The sequence below is a fragment of the Acipenser ruthenus genome, chromosome 55 (assembly GCF_902713425.1).
Source record: "Acipenser ruthenus chromosome 55, fAciRut3.2 maternal haplotype, whole genome shotgun sequence".
NCBI lineage: Eukaryota > Metazoa > Chordata > Actinopteri > Acipenseriformes > Acipenseridae > Acipenser > Acipenser ruthenus.
Genome location: NC_081243.1, coordinates 3,625,924 through 3,639,640, shown reverse-complemented (window position 1 = coordinate 3,639,640; position 13,717 = coordinate 3,625,924).

The window sequence follows — 13,717 nt, the reverse complement described above, 5'->3', positions numbered from 1 at the left end:
AACCGTCCCTGGCACCTCCCCAGCACGTGCACGGACACTTGCCACCCCACGCCGGGTCCCAGCGGCTCGCCAAACGGTCCCTAGCACCTCCTCAGCGCGCACACGGACACTAGCGTCCCCACGCGGGGTCCCAGCGGCTCGCCAAACCGACCCTGGCACCACCCCACCTCACGCACGGACAGTAGCGACCCCACGCGGGGTCCCAGCAGCTCGCCAAACCATCCCTGGCGCCTCCCCAGCGTGTGCACGGGCCTCAACAACCCCGCGCAGGGTCCCAGCAGCATGCCAAACCGTCCCTGGCACCTCCCCAGCACGTGCACGGACACTTGCCACCCCACGCCGGGTCCCAGCGGCTCGCCAAACGGTCCCTAGCACCTCCCCAGCGCGCACACGGACACTAGCGACACCACGCGGGTTCCCAGCGACTCGCCAAACCGACACTGGCACGACCCCACCTCGCGCACGGACAGTATCGACCCCACGCGGGGTCCCAGCAGCTCGCCAAACCGTCCCTGGCGCCTCCCCAGCGTGTGCACGGGCCTCAACAACCCAGCGCGGGGTCCTAGCAGCATGCCAAATGGTCCCTGGCACCTCCCCAGCACGTTCACGGACACTAGGGACACCACGCGGGGTCCCAGCGGCTCGGCAAATGGTCCCTGGCGCCTCCCCAGCGTGTGCACGGGCCTCAACAACCCAGCGCGGGGTCCTAGCAGCATGCCAAATGGTCCCTGGCACCTCCCCAGCACGTTCACGGACACTAGGGACACCACGCGGGGTCCCAGCGGCTCGCCAAACGGTCCCTAGCACCTCCCCAGCACGCACACGGACACTAGCAACCCCACGCGGGTTCCCAGTGGCTCGCCAAACCGACCCTGGCACCACCCCACCTCGCGCACGGACAGTAGCGACCCCAAGAGGGGTCCCTGCAGCTCGCCATACCGTCCCTGGTGCCTCCCCAGAACACGAATGGGCCCCAGCGACCCCGCATGGGTCCCAGCTGTTTGTCAAATGGTACCTTTTACCACCCCAGCATGCACACGAGCCCCACCGACCCCGTGCGAGATCCCGGCAGCTAGCTAAATGGTCCCTGGCACCTCCCAAGCGCACAAGCCCCAGCGACCCTGGGCGGAGTCCCAGCGGCTCGCCAAAAGGTCCCTGGCACCTCCCCAGCGCGCGAACGGACACTAGCGACCCCACGTGGGGTCCCAGCGGCGCGCCAAACGGTCCCTAGCACCTCCCCAGCACGCACACGGACACTAGCGACCCCACGCGGGTTCCCAGCGGCTCGCCAAACCGACCCTGGCACCACCCCACCTCACGCACGGATAGTAGCGACCCCACGCGGGGTCCCAGCAGCTCGCCAAACCGTCCCTGGCGCCTCCCCAGCGTGTACACGGGCCTCAACAACACCGCGCGGCGTCCTAGCAGCATGTCAAATGGTCCCTGGCACCTCCCCAGCACGTGCACGGACACTAGCGACACCACGCGCGGTCCCAGCGGCTCGCCAAACCGACCCTGGCACCACCCCACCTCGCGCACGGACAGTAGCGACCCCTAGCGGGGTCCCTGCAGCTCGCCAAACCGTCCCTGGTGCCTTCCCAGAGCACGAATGGGCCCCAGCGACCCCGCACGGGTCCCAGCTGCTCGTCAAATGGTACCTTTTACCACCCCAGCATGCACACGAGCCCCACCGACCCCGTGCGAGATCCCGGCAGATAGCTAAATGGTCCCTGGCACCTCCCTAGCGCACAGGCTCCAGCGCCCCTGGGCGGAGTCCAGGTGGCTCGCCAAAAGGTCCCTGGCACCTCCCCAGCGCGCGAACGGACACTAGCGACCCCACATGGGGTCCCAGCGGCTCACAAACCCTGGCACCACCCCATCTCGCGAACGGACAGTAGCGACCCCACGCGGGGTCCCAGCGGCTTGCCAACCCTACCCTGGCACCTCCTCAGCGCTCAAACAGACACTAGCGACCGCACGAGGGGTCCCATCGGCTCGCCAAACAAGCCCTGACACATCCCCAGCACATGCAGGGGCACCAGCGATCCTGCGCGGGTTCCCAGAGGCTTGTTAAACGGTCCCTGGCACCTCCCCAATGCGTGCACTGGGCCCAGCAACCCCACGCAGGGTCACAGCGGCTTGCCAAAAGGTCCCTGACACCTCCCCAGCACGCGCAAGGACACTAGCGACCCCACGCGGGGTCCCAGCGGCTCGCCAAACCAACCTTGGCACCACCCCATCTCGCGCACGGACAGTAGCGACCCCACGCGGGGTCCCAGCGGCTTGCCAACTCTACCCTGGCACCTCCTCAGCGCTCAAACAAACACTAGCGACCGCACAAGGGGTCCCATCGGCTCGCCAAACCATCCCTGACACATACCCAGTACATGCAGGGGCACCAGCGATACTGCGCGGGTTCCCAGAGGTTTGTTAAACGGTCCCTGGCACCTCCCCAGCGCGTGCACTGGCCCCAGTGACCCCGAGCAGGGTCCCAGCGGCTCGACAAACGGTCCCTGCCACCACCCTAGCGCACGCACTGGGACCAGCAACCCCACGCAGGGTCACAGCGGCTTGCCAAACCGTCCCTGGCACCTCCCCAGCGCGCAACCAGAGACTAGCGACCCCACGTGGGGTCCCAGCGGCTCGCCAAACAGTCCCTAGCACCTCCCCAGCACGTGCACGTACACTAGCGACCTCACGTGGGGTCCCAGAGGCTCGCCAAACCGACCCTGGCACCACCCCACCTCACGCACGGACAGTAGCGACCCCAAGCGAGGTCCCTCAGCTCGCCAAACCGTCCCTGGTGCCTCCCCAGAGCACGAATGGGCCCCAGCGACCCAGCATGGGTCCCAGCTGTTCGTCAAATGGTACCTTTTACCACCGCAGCATGCACACGAGCCCCAACGACCCCGTGCGAGATCCAGGCAGCTAGCTAAATGGTCCCTGGCACCTCCCTAGCGCACAGGACCCAACGACCCTGGGCGGAGTCCCAGCGGCTCGTCAAAAGGTCCCTGGCACCTCCCCAGCGCGCGAACGGACACTAGCGACCCCACGTGGGGTCCCAGCGGCTCGCCAAACAGTCCCTAGCACCTCCCCAGCACGCAGACAGACAATAGCGACTCCACGCGGGTTCCCAGCAGCTCGCCAAACCGACCCTGGCACCACCCCACCACGCGCACGGACAGTAGCGACCCCACGCGGGGTCCCAGCGGCTTGCCAAACCTACCCTGGCACCTCCTCAGCGCTCAAACAAACACTATCGACCGCACGAGGGGTCCCATCGGCTCACCAAACCATCCCTGACACATCCCGAGCACATGTAGGGGCACCAGCGATCCTGCGCGGGTTCCCAGAGGCTTGTTAAACGGTCCCTGGCACCTCTCCAGCAAGCACACGGGCACCAGTGACCCCAAGTGGGGTCCCAGCGGCTCGTCAAATGGTCCCTGCCACCACCCCAGCGCGCACTGGGCCCAGCAACCCCACGCAGGGTCACAGCGGCTTGCCAAACCGTCCCTGGCACCTCCCCAGCGCACAAACGGACACTAGCGACCCCACGCTTGTTCCCAGCGGCTCGCCAAACCGACCCTGGCACCACCCTACCTCGCGCACGGACAGTAGCGACCCCACGCGGGGTCCCAGCAGCTCGCCAAACCGTCCCTGGCGCCTCCCCAGCGTGTGCACGGGCCTCAACAACCCAGCGCGCGGTCCCAGCGGCATGCCAAATGGTCCCTGGCACCTCCCTATCGCACACGGGCACTAGCGACCTCACGCGGGGTCCAAGTGGCTCGTCAAACCGACCCTGGCACCACCCCACCTCGCGCACGGACAGTAGCGACCCCTCACGGGTCCCAGCTGTTTGTCAAATGGTACCTTTTACCACCCCAGCATGCACACGAGCCCCACCGACCCCGTGCGAGATCCCGGCAGCTCGCTAAATGATCCCTGGCACCTCCCTAGTGCACAGGCCCCAGCGACCCTGGGCGGAGTCCCAGCGGCTCGCCAAAAGGTCCCTGGCACCTCCCAAGCGCGCGAACAGACACTAGCGACCCCACCCGGGGTCCCAGCGGCTCGCCAAACCGACCCTGGCACAACCCCAGCTCGCGCACGGACAGTAGCGACCCCATGCGGGCTTCCAATGGCTCACCAAACCGTCCCTGGCGCCTCCCCAGCGCGTGCACGGGCCTCAGCGACCCCGCGCGGGGTCCCAGCGGCTCGCCAAACGGTCCCTGGCACCTCCCCAGCACGCGAATGGACACTAGCGACCCCACGCGGGGTCCCAGCAGCTCGTCAAACCGACCCTGGCACCACCCCAGCTCGCGCACGGACAGTAGCGACCCCATGCGGGCTTCCAATGGCTCACCAAACCGTCCCTGGCGCCTCCCCAGCGCGTGCACGGGCCTCAGCGACCCCGCGCGGGGTCCTAGCGGCATGCCAAATGGTCCCTGGCACCTCCCCAGCACGCGCACGGGCACCAGCGATCCCGCGCGGGTTGCCAGCAGCTCGCTAAACGGTCCCTGGCGCCTCCCCAGCGCGTGCACGGGCCTCAGCGACCCCGCGCGGGGTCCCAGCGGCATGCCAAATGGTCCCTGGCACCTCCCCAGCACGCGCACGGGCACCAGCGATCCCGCGCGGGTTGCCAGCAGCTCGCTAAACGGTCCCTGGCAACTCCCCAGCACGTGCAAGGACACTAGCAATCCAGCGCGGGGTCCTAGCGGCTCGCCAAACGGTCCCTGGCACCTCCCCAGCATGTGCACGGGCACCAGCGATCCCGCGCGTGTTGCCAGCAGCTCGCTAAACGGTCCCTGGCAACTCCCCAGCACGCGCAAGGACACTAGCGACCCCACGCAGGGTCCCAGCGGCTCGCCAAACCAACCCTGGCACCACCCCATCTCGCGCACGGACAGTAGCGACCCCACGCGGGGTCCCAGCGGCTTGCCAAACCTACCCTGGCACCTCCTCAGCGCTCAAACAAACACTATCGACCGCACGAGGGGTCCCATCGGCTCACCAAACCATCCCTGACACATCCCCAGCACATGCAGGGGCACCAGCGATCCTGCGCGAGTTCCCAGAGGCTTGTTAAACGGTCCCTGGCACCTCTCCAGCAAGCACACGGGCACCAGTGACCCCAAGTGGGGTCCCAGCGGCTCGTCAAATGGTCCCTGCCACCACCCCAGCGCGCACTGGGCCCAGCAACCCCACGCAGGGTCACAGCGGCATGCCAAATGGTCCCTGGCACCTCCCTAGCGCACACGGGCACTAGCGACCTCACGCGGGGTCCAAGTGGCTCGTCAAACCGACCCTGGCACCACCCCACCTCGCGCACGGACAGTAGCGACCCCTCACGGGTCCCAGCTGTTTGTCAAATGGTACCTTTTACCACCCCAGCATGCACACGAGCCCCACCGACCCCGTGCGAGATCCCGGCAGCTCGCTAAATGATCCCTGGCACCTCCCTAGTGCACAGGCCCCAGCGACCCTGGGCGGAGTCCCAGCGGCTCGCCAAAAGGTCCCTGGCACCTCCCCACCTCGCGAACAGACAGTAGCGACCCCTCACGGGTCCCAGCTGTTTGTCAAATGGTACCTTTTACCACCCCAGCATGCACACGAGCCCCACCGACCCCGTGCGAGATCCCGGCAGCTCGCTAAATGATCCCTGGCACCTCCCTAGTGCACAGGCCCCAGCGACCCTGGGCGGAGTCCCAGCGGCTCGCCAAAAGGTCCCTGGCACCTCCCCAGCGCGCGAACAGACACTAGCGACCCCACCCGGGGTCCCAGCGGCTCGCCAAACCGACCCTGGCACCACCCCAGCTCGTGCACGGACAGTAGCGACCCCACGAGGGGTTCCAATGGCTCACCAAACCGTCCCTGGCGCCTCCCCAGTGCCTGCACTGGCACCAGCGACCCAGCGCGGGGTCCCAGCGGCTCGCCAAACGGTCCCTGGCACCTCCCCAGCACGCGAATGGACACTAGCGACCCCACGCGGGGTCCCAGCGGCTCGCCAAACCAACCCTGGCACCACCCCATCTCGCGCACGGACAGTACCGACCCCACGCGGGGTCCCAGCGGCTTGCCAAACCTACCCTGGCACCTCCTCAGCGTTCAAACAGACACTAGCGACCGCACGAGGGGTCCCATCAGCTCGCCAAACCATCCCTGGCACATCCCCCAGCACATGCAGGGGCACCAGCGATCCTGAGCGGGTTCCCAGAGGCTCGCCAAATGGTCCCTGGCACCTCTCCAGCAAGCACACGGGCACCAGTGACCCCAAGTGGGGTCCCAGCGGCTCGTCAAATGGTCCCTGCCACCACCCCAGCGCGCACTGGGCCCAGCAACCCCACGCAGGGTCACAGCGGCTTGCCAAACCGTCCCTGGCACCTCCCCAGCGCACAAACAAACACTAGCGACCCCACGCGGGTTCCCAGCGGCTCGTCAAACCGACCCTGGCACCACCCCACCTCGCGCACGGACAGTAGCGACCCCACGCGGGGTCCCAGCAGCTCGCCAAACCGTCCCTGGTGCCTCCCCAGAGCACGAATGGGCCCCAGCGACCCCGCACGGGTCCCAGCTGTTTGTCAAATGGTACCTTTTACCACCCCAGCATGCACACGAGCCCCACCGACCCCGTGCGAGATCCCGGCAGCTCGCTAAATGGTCCCTGGCACCTCCCCAGCGCACGAACAGACACTAGCGTCCCCACGTGCGGGGTCCCAGCGGCTCGCCAAACCAACCCTGGCACCACCCCATCTGAAAACATTCAGTGAGTAAAGGAAGGCAGTCTTTGTAAACATAAGCACTTTATCATTTGTTTTAATATAATGATAATTGGTAGTTAAGATTTAAATATATATTATAATGTTGCATTTTGAAGAAGTGTGCTTTAGCTTATGATGTATTCGGTTTCCTAAGACCATGATATATTTTAGCTTGCATTCTCTACTCTTGTAGATTTCAAATAATGGTGACACTCCACAACAAATTAATAAAGCCAAGTCTGGAGCGAGTACAAAAGATAAATGGACTGTTACTAAATAACATTTTCAAGGACAAAACCGTGTACCTTCGTCCACCTTTACAACTGCTGGTCGTTCCTGCAAATGCAAAGGTAACAGTCAATCAGTCAGTTTCTATTTGTTCGAATGTATATAGAAATAATTTTTGTATAAATATTTTAATTTTTTTTTTTGTTTAATAAAACGGCACCGCCGTGTCCTTTTTGTTGCAACTGCAGTATTGGTGTCAGTTTATTTTCGTGCCTGCTTCTGCCGAGATGTCACCACTCGTCCACCGTCACACCCCGTTCCACTGGTAGTGAAACATCCCACCATGAACAGTAAAGTTGCATTTGTGTTTCATACTTCCCTCCTTATAATTAGGGCCCTGTGTTTTTCGCTACTTGTTTTTTTTTTTAAACCGTGTTTCAGTTGATTAAAGTAACGCAATGGGGTCCACCATGTAACACAATTTTTGTTCCTGGGTAGTAAGTGTTATTTCCTAATTGCTTATGCCTCAAAAGTATAGAAAATGGCTATTCCCCACAAACTTTGCTTTTGTGACCAGGACAGTGATATTTTTGAAATTTACCTATTTCCAATGAGAAAACGGGCAAATTTGTGTCTTTTCGTTCACATAGTGAACATATGAATCCAAATTAACATGTATTTATACTAAAGTAATACAAAAATGACTACAAAAGATTTAGAAGTGAGTAGTCTTTTTGGTTGGGGTAGTATGGGTTTCTCTCCTCAGCTCCACCTCTGAAATTGTCATCTGGATCTACAATGTCTTCCTCGCTCTCTGACTTGAGTGGTCTTCCCGCCAAATTCTTGGGATAGCGAACTTCATGGCTCTCTTTCCTCTCTGTACCATCCTACAAAAATACATTTATTTCACCCATGACTGATGTGTAAGAGATTCTCGCAACATTTTTCATATATATTTTTTCAATAACATTGAAAATTGTAAAACATTTTAAAATTAAAAACTTTTACAATTTTAAAAATTTTAACAAATTTTATAACATAAAATTCCGAGCAACAATTGTCCATCTTACCTTCCAGAGTTTTTTTGCAGTGCTCGCAGGTGAAATGAGGTGCCCAGGGTTTGTCTTGATCCCCGACAGGCATGCCGAAATATGCCTTGTAGGCCTCACACATCTTAGCAGATGCTTCCACGGAGTACTTTTTCGCTCTTGTCTTGATAAATTGGCCGCAGACATAGCAAAATGCGTCTGCCGGATGCTTGCAGCCTCTTGATGCCATCTCAGAAAAATGCAGGAATTCAATTCTATCCCTTCCTATATTTGGAGCATAAACATTAATAAAATCATACATTCTCTATCTCAGTCCTCACTTTTACAAGCCTCCCTCTAATTATCTCTTTAAAATCTAAAATGTCAACTTCCAACCCTGGTTGAAAAAGCACAGCCACACCTGTGCTGTTATTTGTTCCGTGGCTCAGCACACACTGCCCTCTCCATTCAGCAAGCCATCCTGCCTCATTCTCTCTGTCTGTGTGTGTCTCCTCTAAAAAAGCCACTCCCACCCTCTTCTGTTCTAAAATTTCAAATAACTGTGCTCTCTTAAAATCCTGCCTACAACCATTGACATTAAAAGAGATCAAATTAATTCTGTCCATGATGGCTAAAAAGTTTTAAAAAAAAAACTAAGAAAAAGCAAACAGTAAAAGATGTAAAATTCCTATAAAACCTATCCATTTTTTAAATAAATAAATAAATAAATAAATATTTATACTTTGGTTTTCTGATGTAACGTTTTCCTAACTGTTTGCATGAATTTCTTCAGTCTATACCGTTTTGGTTTATCTAATTCTTGTGTTGTGGCTTTCTTGAGGGCTATATGTGCAGAATTCAAAAACAAATTTACGCCTCTCCTACCTTTTGTTTGATCCAAAAACACTCTTATTTTGTTGACTGAATACAGTTTTTTCCTGGTAGTTTGGCTGTCAGTAATGTCGGAGAACAGCGAAGAGTCCGAGACCTCGTCGTCATCTACACCTCCCATCTCCCCCCCATTTCCCCCTCCTCATATTCCTCACTGTCATTGACTGTCGCTGACGTTTTCAGCTGCTCCTCTCCCTTTAGCTCTGCTAATGCCTGTTGCGAGTCAGACAGAGATGGATTCATAGCAGCTCCAGGTAGAGACTCAGCACTGCGCTCCTCTGCCTCTGAACAGGGAGGCACAGCAGCTCCAGGTGGAGACTCAGCACTGCGCTCCTCTCCCTCTGAACAGGGAGGCACAGCAGCTCCAGGTAGAGACTCAGCACTGCGCTCCTCTCCCTCTGAACAGGGAGGCACAGCAGCTCCAGGTAGAGACTCAGCGCTGCAATCCCCTCCCTCTGAACAGGGTTGCACAGCAGCTCCAGGTAGAGACTCAGCACTGCAATCCCCTCCCTCTGAACAGGGAGGCACAGCAGCTCCAGGTAGAGACTCACCGCTGCGCTCCTCTCCCTCTGAACAGGGAGGCACGGCAGCTCCAGGTAGAGACTCGGCGCTGCGCTCCTCTCCCTCTGAACAGGGAGGCACAGCAGCTCCAGGTAGAGACTCAGCGCTGCAATCCCCTCCCTCTGAACAGGGAGGCACAGCAGCTCCAGGTAGAGACTCAGCGCTGCGCTCCTCTCCCTCTGAACAGGGAGGCACAGCAGCTCCAGGTAGAGACTCGGCGCTGCGCTCCTCTCCCTCTGAACAGGGAGGCACAGCAGCTCCAGGTAGAGACTCAGCGCTGCAATCCCCTCCCTCTGAACAGGGAGGCATGGCACCTCCAGGTAGAGACTCAGCTCTGCGCTCCTCTCCCTCTGAACAGGGAGGCATGGCAGCTCCAGGTAGAGACTCAGCGCTGCAATCCCCTCCCTCTGAACAGGGAGGCATGGCAGCTCCAGGTAGAGACTCAGCACTGCACTCCTCTCCCTCTGAACAGGCAGGCATGGCAGCTCAAGGTAGAGACTCAGCGCTGCGCTCCTCTCCCTCTGAACAGGGAGGCATGGCAGCTCCAGGTAGAGACTCAGCGCTGCAATCCTCTCCCTCTGAACAGGGAGGCACAGCAGCTCCAGGTAGAGACTCAGCACTGCAATCCTCTCCCTCTGAACAGGGAGGCATGGCAGCTCCAGGTAGAGACTCAGCGCTGCACTCCTCTCCCTCTGAACAGGGAGGCACAGCAGCTCCAGGTAGAGACTCAGCGCTGCGCTCCTCTCCCTCTGAACAGGGAGGCACAGCAGCTCCAGGTAGAGACTCAGCGCTGCAATCCCCTCCCTCTGAACAGGGTGGCACAGCAGCTCCAGGTAGAGACTCAGCACTGCGCTCCTCTCCCTCTGAACAGGGAGGCACAGCAGCTCCAGGTAGAGACCCAGAGACACCGTCACTCCCCCCCGGTTCAAGTCAGGAGCCCCCGCGGCACAAGATTCCACTCCCGCAGTGCTGTGGCTCCCAGACTCGAACCTCAGTCTCTTATCAGACCTGAGCTCAATCTCCTCACCATCCGCTCCTTCAGAGCTGACGGGCTGATAGAGCCCCTGGTCCAGTGAGACCGCTCCAGAGCTCCGCTCCGACACACTTTCATTTTCTTTAAGATCTGTAACTAGTCCTTTTTCTTTCCACCACAGTCTTGATTTCCAGCGGTCTCAGCTGTCTGTTCTATTAGCTCAGTTGGTTCTCCTGGCCCTGCCAGTGACTCTGGCTGCCGCGGATCTTCCTCCCGCTCTCCCCGATCATCCCTGACTTCCTCCCCGCCCGTTTCACCCTGTTCTTTCTCAGGCTCTACTCTGACAGTTTTTGCGCTGATGCCCCTGCGCTCCACATTTAAAACAGTGCATTGTGTTAGTGCTAGCAAAGACAACGCATTTGCTTCCTTCCACAGTAAACGTCCAAGCTACATCAATATCTACATTAGGATTGTTTAATAAAATGAATACCTGCCTTCTAAGTGACATGACATGCCATGATGTAGCTAGCGGAGACACCATCACCAGACTTCCTTTAACCACAGATCCTTCTTGCACTAACCCTTTATTGATGTGTGACGCTGATTTTATTTTACCTTCTCCTACCACCTCACTCATAGCGAGCAGGCATTCCTCCACCGACACTGTGCTGTCAGGATCACAACGACAGCCGCGTGGTCAGCACAAACACAACTACGAACAAAACAAACAATCAAATAAACAAATAAATAGACTATTTACTATAAAACTAGTAATGTAATAAATAATCCCCAAACGCTTCCTCCAGCTCCCCCTGTGATCCCACAATCCTCCTCCTCTGAGAGAGAGAGAGAGAGAGAGAGAGAGAGAGAGAGAGAGAGAGAGAGAGAGAGAGAGAGAGAGAGAGAGAGTGAGAGAGAGAGAGGTCTGCCCCGGGATGGGAGTAAACTTTGCCACCAGCGCCCAAGCCTGACATTTCTGTATTGGTGTCAGATTATCTGCTATGTGTACCGACCCTTTTTTCGCCAACACAGAGAGATCAGGTCCCAGGTCTGTGACGTCATCCGCTTTTGCGCCACTAAGAAAGTATCCTGTTGCAACCAGGGCTTCAAGAGGTTTACATGATAAATGTGCTTTTCTCTGGTTGCTCCAGCTGGCAGATCTCAATCCACCGTCCCAATTCATCACGTAAGGTCCTTGCATTAGACTCCGAACTAGTTAGCAATCTATGCAAGTTATTGCTCTGCACAGTCAGTGGTCTTCAACTTTTTCATTATATTGAAGGCTTTAAGTTTGGATTTACAGCCTTGGCAGGTGAATTTTATGTTGTGGGACATTTATTTTTAAGTTGATAGTAAATGTGTGAAATGGTTTCTCCTGTGGCTTAACTGACACGTCATTTTTCACAGGAGGAGGAAATGAAAGAACTGCACAGAAGCTGTACTGCGCAGGAAGCATTGCTATTAGAGCTTCGGGTACAATTTGAAATGAGCAAAAAATGCACCCAGGGAGGCACTGGTGAACCTAAATCGAAGAAAGGCATACTTGCCAACTTAAGAGCCACTGTTGGCTCGCTTGCTAAACTATCCAAATAAACTGTTGCAGGCACATCAAGCTCTACCAGAAAGATGGGTCTGTTCAAGTAAATGGTGGTAATATGTGTATAGATTTAGTTTTTAATGTTTGTCTTATCAAAAATGCAATAAATACTTTAGTTTTTGTTTGGTTTCTATTTCCACAAGATAGGTCACCTTGGAAAATTCCCCTGCCCCCCCCCCCCCCCCCCCAAAAAAAAAACTTGCAATGAATCTCCTCCTACTGGCTGAGTTATTAATATCAGTATTGCCGCTTGACTGAATTTGATTTCAGTTGAATAGTAAGCTCATCTGTCGGTTTTGAATCATCACCTATAATAAATATTTAGATGACTTATTTAGCATCTTGTAATCAAATAAAATATGAAATGAGAGCACAAGTCTACTGGAAGCCGATGGGACCGCACGCGGGGTCGCTGGGGGACATGCGTGTACTGGGGAGGTGCCAGGGACAGTTTGGCGAGCTGCTGCTACCCTGCGCTGGGTCTCTGGGTCCCGTGCGCGCACTAAGAAGGTGACAGGGACCATTTGCGAGCCAATGGGACCCCGCGCGTGGTTGCTGGTCCCGTGGTTGCTGCGTGCGCTGGGGAGGTGCCAGGGACAGTTTGGCGAGCTGCTGCTACCCTGCGCTGGGTCTCTGGGTCCTGTGCACGCACTAAGAAGGTGACAGGGACCATTTGCGAGCCAATGGGACCCCGCGCGTGGTTGCTGGTCCCGTGGTTGCTGCGTGCGCTGGGGAGGTGCCAGGGACAGTTTGGCAAGGCGCTTGGACCATGCGCGAAGTCGCTAGGCTCCGTGCGCGTACTAGGGAGGTGCCAGGGTTATTGCTCTGCACGCAGAGGTGCCTCAAATCAATACTATGCAAGTTATTGCTCTGCACACAGAGGTGCCTCAAATCAATACTATGCAAGTTATTGCTCTGCACACAGAGGTGCCTCAGATCAGTAACTGCAGTAACATTCTCAACAGTTAACCTTGTTTTTAATAAGTAAAAGTAGTATAAGGGAAATTCCATGTATTTATCAAAAACATATCTTCATGTATTTGTACTAAAGGTTGTATATCAGTGCAAGCTGTATTATTATTGTTCTGTTTGTGCCTTTTCTTTACTTTACAGGCATTTAGATTTACTGTTAAAGCATTCATTTTCACAAGTCCAGCTTCCATACACTGTAGCTATCAATGGTAGAAAATGTTTTAGTCACAAATTTGTAAATATGTCACATTTTGACTCTGGGTATGTAATACCACGTTACTGATATTACATTTTCATAGGATAAAGGGAAATATTTTAGTGATTTCAAAATAATGGTGTTTAAATAAAATCAAATATCATATCCATAAGAACATAACAACATAAGAAAGTTTACAAACGAGAGGAGGCCATTGAGCCCATCTTGCTCGTTTGGTTGTTAGTAGCTTATTGATCCCAGAATCTCATCAAGCAGCTTCTTGAAGGATCCCAGGGTGTCAGCTTCAACAACATTACTGGGGAGTTGGTTCCAGACCCTCACAATTCTCTATGTAAAAAAGTGCCTCCTATTTTCTGTTCTGAATGCCCCTTTATCTAATCTCCATTTGTGACCCCTGGTCCTTGTTTCTTTTTTCAGGTCAAAGAAGTCCCCTGGGTTGACATTGTCTATACCTTTTAGGATTTTGAATGTTTGAATCAGATCGCTGCGTAGTCT